The following is a 9,857-nucleotide window of genomic DNA, read 5'->3' on the forward strand; positions in this document are numbered from 1 at the left end:
TTCAGTTTTTATGGACCTCTACTTTTTAATTTGCAATGGAGTTCGGGATTTTTAGAGCATATACACTTTCCACAGTAATGACTGAAAAATCTAAATAACATTCCACAGTTATTGAAAGAGGGTCAAAACAGTGGCGGATCCAGAACTCTTCTAAGGGGGGACCCGCTCCAGTCATGCTTCAATGATTCCCTATATAATCAACCAAATTTTTCCAACGAAAGGGGGGCCTGGGCCCCCAGGTCCCCCTGGATCCGCCTATGCAAAAGATACCAGAGGAACAGTCAAACCAATAAATCGAAAATAAACTGACAAAGCTATTGCTAAAACTGAAAAACACAAACAGACAAATGATAGTACACAAGAAACAACACAGAAAACTAAAAACTGAACAACACGAACCTTACCTTCAACTTAGGGTGATCTCAGGTGCTCTGGAAGGGTAAGCAGATCCCGCTCCACATGTGGTATCAGTCGTGTTGCTCATGTTATTACAAATCCGGTAAATAGTCTTATTTGTTAGATAACTATTGCTCATGTTATTACAAATCCGGTAAATAGTCTAATTCGGTAGGTCACTATACTATAGGCATTAACAAAATAAAAGAACACTATAAATTTCATGTGTTCATAAGGCTTTCCAGGAATAACATTTATCAGGACAGACCAAGAAAACGAATTTGGGGTCAAGGAGTTTTCTTGACACGAACAGTCGAAGTGCTAAATGACAAAAAACGATCTAAAAACAATAGTCAAATCCTCTCAATAACAATTTGGCTGTGGCACGAAGAATAAAAATGTAACAATGTATGTTTGTTTATTATTACAATATTAATGCAATCTAGAAACAATTGATGGTGTCCGATAGAAACTTTGATTGGCAAGCAAATATATTATATTGTACAAGATATACATGCAAATATTACTGTTAGAATTATCTGTTTTTTCTGTACTTGGGTCGGGTTGTTTTCTGTTGACATATTCCCCATTTTCATACTCAATTTTATTAGAAAAACTTGTTTATCAGGTTTTTCTTCTAATTCATAATTGGTTAAAATGAATCCCACTTTATGAACAGAACACAATACTTAATCAACAAACATATGTTTCATCATGTTCTCCTTGTGTTACTTGAACTTATAGAAAAGAAAGATTTTTCAAAGACCTCCCCTTAAAAACGTTTATATAGATACTATATAATATACTATTGTTGTGAGCTGAAAATTAACAAGTAAAGTATAACAAGTCTGTCAGATATAATTTTATGTTCTATTGATATTCTATCTTAAATCTGCCAAAATATGTTAAACAAAATGTTAATTAAAAATTAAAAACATCTTCTGTCAATGACCACCATTTACAAATTGTTATCACGCATCGTCCTCAAAAGATTCCTGCTTGAATCTATTGAAAGAAAGTACCAATTATCAAAGTTTATTTTATTTCATATTTAATAGAGAAATTAAGTTGTTGTAACCACATTTACGCCTAAAATAAACCAATTGTGTCCTAAGATTATCGGACAGCATTCAATACAAAGGTTTACTTGGTACAGAATCAGATCTAACTTGGGGACTAGAATTAATACAATGTTTTAAAAAAAATAGACCAAATTTCCAAATTTACTGTTACGTGTGTCACATTAGATAAGTTTTATAATAATGAGCCCAATTTGTAGTCCGTAGCATCACATAACTAATCAAGATATATAAATGAATATTCAAGTACTGTAAGGTCAGAAAAACGCAATCAATTCGGTATCACATGCAACAAAATGGTAAAAATCATAGCTTTGCTTCTTAATTATTCGAAAAGAATACAGGAAAACCTTTTATGCAATAGTAAAAATAAAATTGTGTGCACAATCTATATACAGAAAGAAAAACGTAAAGATTCGTTTTAATAAATGATGCGTACTGTAGGTAAAAACAAAATTTAAAAATGAGCTCTGAAATACTTTGACATCCTAAAAAAAATGAATACAAATCACAAATTTATTTCACATTTAATAGGAATTCATAATGACAGTTTCAGACAATGTCACATTCGGAATTTGCATGAAAACCAACTGTGTTCCCCTTCTTGTCCACTTGTTCCTTTGCATCTATGAGACAGACTTAAAACAGGAGCATCTAAGGAAGTATTAAAAGAAATCAGCATAATAATTTAACTTCCTGTCCCGCTATATGGATGGTGTCCTCTCACTAAAAAATTCAAAGTTTAATGAATATGTTAAACGCATCTATCTAACCAATATGTATCCATGGAAACGACAGTTAAGTCTGCTGCTTCAAATCCTGACTTATAATCAAAATGAATTGAAACAAAACTTTACGACAAATTAAATGATTTCAACTTGTCAATTCTGAACTTTCGATTCCTATGTCGCCTGTTTATTAGGGCGTGATTGAGTTGACAGAAACAGAATAATTAGTAAACATTACAGATTCAAGGGATACAAAATAGAAAAATGGTCTGCAAAATAAGAGAATAAAGGACTCAGATATTCATATATGCAGCACAATTAAATCTCATGACATTGTGACTTCGTTTTCAATTGCTGAGTATGATAAAATTGAGAATGGAAATGGGGAATGTGTCAAAGAGACAACAACCTGTCAATAAAACAGACAACAGCAGAAAGTCACCAATAGGTCTTCAATGCAGCGAGAAATTCCCGCACCCGGAGGCGTCCTTCAGCTGGTCCATAAATAAATATATACACTAGTTCATTGATAATGAACGCCATACTTAACTCCAAATTATATACAATAAAGTAAAGTTAAAAATAACTCAAGACTGACAAAGGCCAGAGGTTCCTGACTTCAGACAGGCGTAAAAATGCGAAAGGGGGGGGGGGGGCAGTAAACATGTCCCCTATACCACTAGTCAATGTAGAAAAGTAAACGCATAACAATACGCACATTAAAATTCATGACTATACTTTAGTATCATTTGCCTCTCTTTTGTCTCTCTAAACAACATCTTTCGAAATGTTATAGAAACCAATTCTTGTATTTTTACAAGGGTAAATTATTGTAAGCATACTAAATCAATGACAACTTATAACACTCAAAAGTAAGTTCATTTGAAAAGTATAGTTTACCAATTACAAAAACAAACTGGAAAATATAGGCATCAGCCGTTCAGTTATGTCGCGTTTCTTTCATAAATGATTGCTTGGGATTTAACCGTATCCTTCTTTCTTATATCTTATTACTTTAATAGATATAAGAAAGAAGGACACAGTTAAATCCTAAGCAATCATTTATGAAAGAAACGCGACGAGAAATATAGGGTAACGAGAGAGCGACTAAATTAAAATTCAATTAAAATAATACTGAAGAGCTTCAACAACTGTCAGCTGTCTATACAATGTGTTACGCTCTCATCTTGTGTAAGTTTGTTTTTGCCATTCGTATGACACACTAAAACAATCCAAAGAAATATATTATTTCCCACAGGGATTACAACTAAAAATTAACAATATTTACAATACATAAAAAGGATAATCGGAACTGCCAACGATATGGAGCAGATAAACAGGCCACACAAACAAAATCATTACTCTTGGGGGAAAAAATAACCAAACAAAGGTTATCAACATCCACACAAAGACTTATACAACATAATTATTTCTAACATATTACATTTGATTTTTTATAAAATAAAAACATATTGATTTTAAGAGGGATGCATTCGGTACAAGTATTTGTACATTATGTACATATGTTAAACAACATTCAAGTCAGCATAACTTAAGATAATTGTCGCTGAATACATATTGAACTGGATTATAACCATATTGCATATACGCATTATCTACAGATATCAGCTTTGTACGAACAATTTTAAGTTATATACTAGTAAAGTACTGAAAGAAAGAAGACGGCGAGTATGAACAGCAATTTGATTCAAGCATTTTTCTTGTGTATGTTGTTTCTAGATATACACCAAAATGTTAATGGTATGTATATAACATAATAAAGAAACTGCTTGAATGTTTATGCTACCATTTCATATACTTCGTAATGTAGATGTTTTTTATTGGACGCTTGGTGTAGTCGTTCTCTTTCTCAATTATTGGATTGTCAAAGACATTATGGAAAGTGTGAACGTAAAACAAAGTTTATAAAATGCAGCCTTGAATAAAAGTTGATATTTTGTTTTAAATTCGACACAAGACCAAAAACAAAATGGTCGGTTATTCTTACATCGAAACAAAGAGTTTTAATTTTAATTTAAATTTTAACTTTAATTTTGAGTATAATTCTCATTTTAATTTTGATTTTAAATTTTAAAATTGATCTTCTTTTATATTTGGATTTTCAACATATTTGTATCGATATCGATCATCACTGCATAGATATGTTTTTTTAGAAATGTGCATTTCTGCAGTAATATTCAACTAATGTTATAGCCTATAAAATTACTTGCTCTTGCCAGATTTACCATGAGAACAGATATTTTAGACTGAAATTATTAAAGAAACATTTATAGACAAAGCAATTTTACTTTAATATGATCTTATTATTGGTTCAGTCGTAGTGTAGCAAGTCATTTCATAATGCAAACATTGCGTATTTCAGTTTTGTATTATTATTACCACAGCATAATGACGGGATGTACAAGTACCAAGCCACATCAATTAGACATTCTCAAAAAAGACTAATCAGTAGAAATAGTAATTTACAAAGACAAATAAAAGAATATTATATGTAATTGAAGGTACCAGGCTTATATTTGATAGGCGCGTTTCGTCTACATATAACTCATCAGTGATGCTCAGATCAAAACAGTTAGAAAACCAAACAAGTATAAAGATAAATAGCATTTAGGAACCTAAATTCAAAAAGTTGTGCCATTTACGGCTAAGGTAATCTATGCCTGCGATAACAAAATCCTCAATATTTCGAATAATTCACACGACGATCATAAGCGGCTAATAATTGATAATTTCTGTACATGAATAACACGTCATAACGATGACAAACAACGACAGTACTCAATCTATATACACCATCATGCATGGTGTTTGACGTTGATACGAAAAAGTTATCAACAAGGTCTTGATGAACTTTTTGAGAAAAGGTAGGAGACGGTTTTAGACGTACTTCTATTAGAAAAACTTTCTGCTTAGACACTGGTGACGTTTTTCAAAGTCTTAGTAGCAGCTGCAGACTCTTGAATAGCAACTTATTACAGATGAAGACGAGGTGTTGACACTCCGATAAATTAAATTTCTTTCAAATCTTTGAAATGTTACATAATAACATCTCTCTGCACCTAAACAAAGACTTATCCAACTGGGAAGTAACAAACAAAAATATTTCAAACATGTTACCTTTTGAATTTTTTTTAAATATAAATACATGATAATGATTTTTAGAGGGATGCATTAGGTACAAGTATTTATGCATTGTGTTTCATTCTAAATATTACGAGCATCTTCTTGTAAACAGCTTTCAAGTCACCATAATCAAATATAATTGAAATGGATTATAATCTTAATGCATTTACACGTCATATACACATATATATATATTAGCTCTGTACTGATAAAATCAAGTTATCACTATTAAGGAACTTGAAGAAAGAGGAGGGTGAAAATGAACAGCAGATTGATTCCAGCTCTTTTCTTGTGTATGTTGTTTCTTAATACACACCAGATAGTAAATGGTATGTACTTAATATAATTTAAAAAAAAATTGTTTTCATTTTAATACTACCGTTTTAAAGACATACTTCTTGATTAGTATTTAATAAAAATGCAAATTTGATATTTATGAATGAGATGTGATGTAAACGTCACAATGCAAAATTGATTTGTATCCTTGTGATTAGTTAAGCACTTTCAATTGGTGTTATAGTTTGTTTGATGCCAATGGTTAAGGGTTGGGTAGGTGTCCGCTAACTTAATTAACTTTGCCCCAATTCTGTATGTGTCTTCTCAATTCTGAAGCCTGTAATTTAGAGATTGTCGTTTATTTCTATATATTTGCTTTTGGTTCATTAATTTGTACATAATTCACGACTTTAGTTTTCTCGTTTGTTTTGTTTTTACATTTGTCATTTCGGGGCCATTTTTATAACTGAATAAGCGGTATTGGTTTTACTCATTTGGGAAGGCTGTACTGTAACATATAGTGGTTAATGTCTGTGTCATTTGGGCTCTTGTGAAGAGTTGTCTCATTGACAATCATACCACATCTTCTTATTTCTATATAATAACATCAGAAAAGAAAATCGCAACATTTATAAGAAAAAAATTACCATTAGTTCATGCTTTAAGTAAGTTTGATCAAGTGTTGACACATAGAATGTTAAAGATCTGTAATTTGCAATATAAAAATCCCTTCCTCATTCTAAGCCCCTAGTCCTATTTTTTATGTTCTGTTCAATAAATAGTGTTTTGTTGTCAGTGATCTTGGGTTTTCTTTTTGTCACAAGTTATTTGTTTGAATTCGATAGATGATTTTTTGTTGGCCGCTGTGTGTCGTCGTTCTCCTTTTTTGTTATGGGATTTTCAAAGACACATGGAAAGTGTGGACGTAAAAAAATGTTTTTAAAATGCAGCCTTGAATCAAAGTTGATATAAATTTTTTTTTTAGTTTGACACGGGTAGTAAGAAAAAAAAGTTGGTTATACATTTTGATAAAAAAAATTTCCATAAATACTATTTTTGACCTGATTAAATCAAATATGCAATAAAAAATAAACCTTCAAGTGCTACTTTTTGAGTGAAAAGAGGTCGAAATTTTGTATATTTGCTCAAAGTAGGATTTGTGGCCGTATTTTCCCTTTCGAAAGAAAGACATAACTTTTTTGTTTTTAAAAAATAAACACAATTTCTTTTTTATTTTAAAAGATAAACCCAATTTCTTTTTTTGTTAAATAATTTGTAATTTCTGTATTTTATAAGAATCCTTAAAATTCATACATTTTTTTTATCAGAAATAACTCATATTTATCGAATGTTCATGAATGTAGAAAAACATCATTTTTTGCTGTATATTTATCAAATTTAAGAAAATGCACTATTTACGTTACGTGCATCATGAAATTTGGCACACATAATCTTCTCCTGTAATCAAACCAAATGGCATTTTTCAAAAAGAGGGGTCAATGAACTCGTTTTCAAGTTAAATAAGTTTGAATGATAAAAATCAGTCGAAAACTGAATCTTTTCCCGATAATAAAATTAACGGTACCAATTTTCTTGCACCAGATGCGCATTTCGACAATACATGTCTCTTCAGTGATGCTGGAGTTTGACGTAGCGAAAATAACAATTTACGTTAGCAACATCATTACCTCCCCTATAACTGTATCGTATACCCTTAATGTAATAGCCCATGGAAATGTTGACTCTAGCCATAGTTACAATTAGAAAAGATGTTTATGACTGAAAGTATCAACGAGCCATTTATAAATAAAGCAATTTTCTTTCGATATGATCTGATTATTGGTTCAGTCGTAGTGTAGCAAGTCCTTACATAATGCAAACTTTGCTTACTTCAGTTAACCTTTGAGATATAAATGAAATATTTAAGTTATGAGTAAAATCTCTTTTTTTATTGAAAGTATTACATATAGCTATTATAGTAAATAAACGATATGCTATTTTACATGAATACATTTAAAATATCGGTGATCGACGTTACTATCATTGTCAGGTTCTGTTATACCAGTTCAAGATGGTACCAATCCAAACACCTGTGTATGTTCAACGGGATTAGTTTGTGACGAGGCAACCAACATGTGCATTGAAGGCAAGACAATTTCGTTTATCTAATAATTAATAAACATCATTTCATTTTTACTTGACATTGTCAAGTCTAAACTAAATGCTGATTTGTTTAAATGTATAACAAAGTTTAAACAGTAGATAGAGTATTATGATCAATCAGTGTTAAACATCGGCTTACAGCATTAACGGTAACAAATTATATTGCAACAGATGTGCACTTCGAAAAGTCATATCTTTTCAGTGATGGTCGAGGTTAACGTGCGAATCATTTTGTTAAATGTGTGACTAAACAATTAAAAATTCGATATATTTCGGTTGTAACAAAATCATATGAATTGTGTTTTTTTCTTTTCATTTGTTTGCTTGCACAAGTAAAATGAGTTTGTAGTCTTAGATGATCGTTTTGATTTTAACATCATCTGAACAAATATGTTTTAGTCGTGTTCAGTCATTCAGTCCATATTCATGCTCGTGTTTATGTGACGTTTTGAGCAAATTATTAAGTCAGGGATTTCGTTATAACAAATAACTTTTAAAAAACTTACTAAATTTTTCCATCGATACAAAGATATGATTTGTAAGTTAAGCTGTACCTTATTTCAAACGAGATAGCATATCCTTATTCTAACGGAGATGTTGTTACAAAGCCCGGATTCAGATACCATCCGGGTAAACTAATCAATCCTCTCAATAAACTTATTCTAAAAAATTACCAAATTCAACACTGTAATTAGATATGAAAATACTGTTTTTATTGGTATAAATATTGATTTTGTAAATTAAAACCAACATTTTATTATTGTTATAAACATACAAATATGCACATTCACGGTTCTACAATATGTAGATATATGCTTTTAAACATCTCAACTATGTTCCACCACACCACATTCTGTATGTGCCTTTGTCAATTCGGGAAACTATAATACAATGGTTGTCGTGTTTTCTAAATATCATATTTGTATTTTTTTTCATTGTTGTTTTTTACATAATCCGTTAATTTTCTCGTTTGAATTGTTTTACATTTGTCATTTCGGGGCCTTGTATAGTTGAATATGCGGTATGGTTTTTGCCCGTTGTTGAAAGTCGTACAGGGAACTATAAGTGGTTTCTAATGTCATTTGGTAATTATACCACATCCGCGGATTTTTTTCATTATCCACTGCGGTAAATTAGGTAAAGTTTAGACTTAGCTACTTTCATTTAAAAAATATGTTTGTATGTCTCACCGTAAAAATATTTTTGTTAACATTACATTGCAAATCGCTTCAGCTTGCCGGTCTAGCACAAAGACGGGTTAATGGTCATAATAATGTTATCTCGTAATGATAATTATGCATGTTATACGATATTGTGTTATGTTGTTGCTTACGATATTGAATATAATATATATTCTGCTGCAGTATTTCCATGAAACATACTTTTAATTTTATTTCTTGATAATAATATTTACACAATTGTAGATGACGACAGTTCACATCATAATCCTGGGATGCCAATAGGGTAATATTTGGATGGATGACAAACAAAATGCAAATACAACGTACAAGCGTTAATTACAAAAAGAAACATTTACAATAAACAATAAACATATTTGTTTTTCGTTCATTATTTTATATGAATCAGGCCGTTAGTTTTCTCGTTTGAATTGTTTTACATTGTCATTTCGTGACCTTTTATAGCTGACTATGCGGTATGGGCTTTGCTCATTGTTGAAGGCCGTACGGTGACCTATAATTGTTAATTTCTGTGTCATTTTTGGTGTCTTGTGGACAGTTGTCTCATTGGCATTCATACCACATCTTCTTTTTTATATTAATAAAATGTCTATTTATATAATGAGATTTAACATACCACCTCTTGCTGTTTTATAAAAGCCACAGCGCTAACAGTCCCGTACATCGGTTTCATGTATATAATTCAAGTACCTTATAAAGCTTCATCAATTTCCGTACAATAATCGGTATGTACCATAATTGAACGTTAAAATGTATCTTATACTGTTTCAACTTGATAACTGACAAACAAAACAAACGTAAACAATTATTGTTTGTAGACAGTAATACGTGAAAACTCAACTTAATAAACTTCATGAAGATTTTTTCTGAAT

At 30.9% G+C, this 9,857-nt stretch overlaps 1 long non-coding RNA gene across 1 annotated transcript; it reads left to right on the plus strand.

Annotated features, from left to right (window-relative positions):
- Positions 1-5,458: 5,458 nt before the first annotated feature.
- On the plus strand, positions 5,459-9,342 carry LOC143062417 (uncharacterized). The gene is made up of 3 exons (XR_012974741.1): positions 5,459-5,676; positions 7,674-7,769; positions 9,211-9,342. It is a non-coding gene; the product is annotated as an uncharacterized LOC143062417 (long non-coding RNA).
- Positions 9,343-9,857: the final 515 nt, after the last annotated feature.

This window comes from Mytilus galloprovincialis, chromosome 2, assembly GCF_965363235.1.
Source record: "Mytilus galloprovincialis chromosome 2, xbMytGall1.hap1.1, whole genome shotgun sequence".
Classification (NCBI taxonomy): domain Eukaryota; kingdom Metazoa; phylum Mollusca; class Bivalvia; order Mytilida; family Mytilidae; genus Mytilus; species Mytilus galloprovincialis.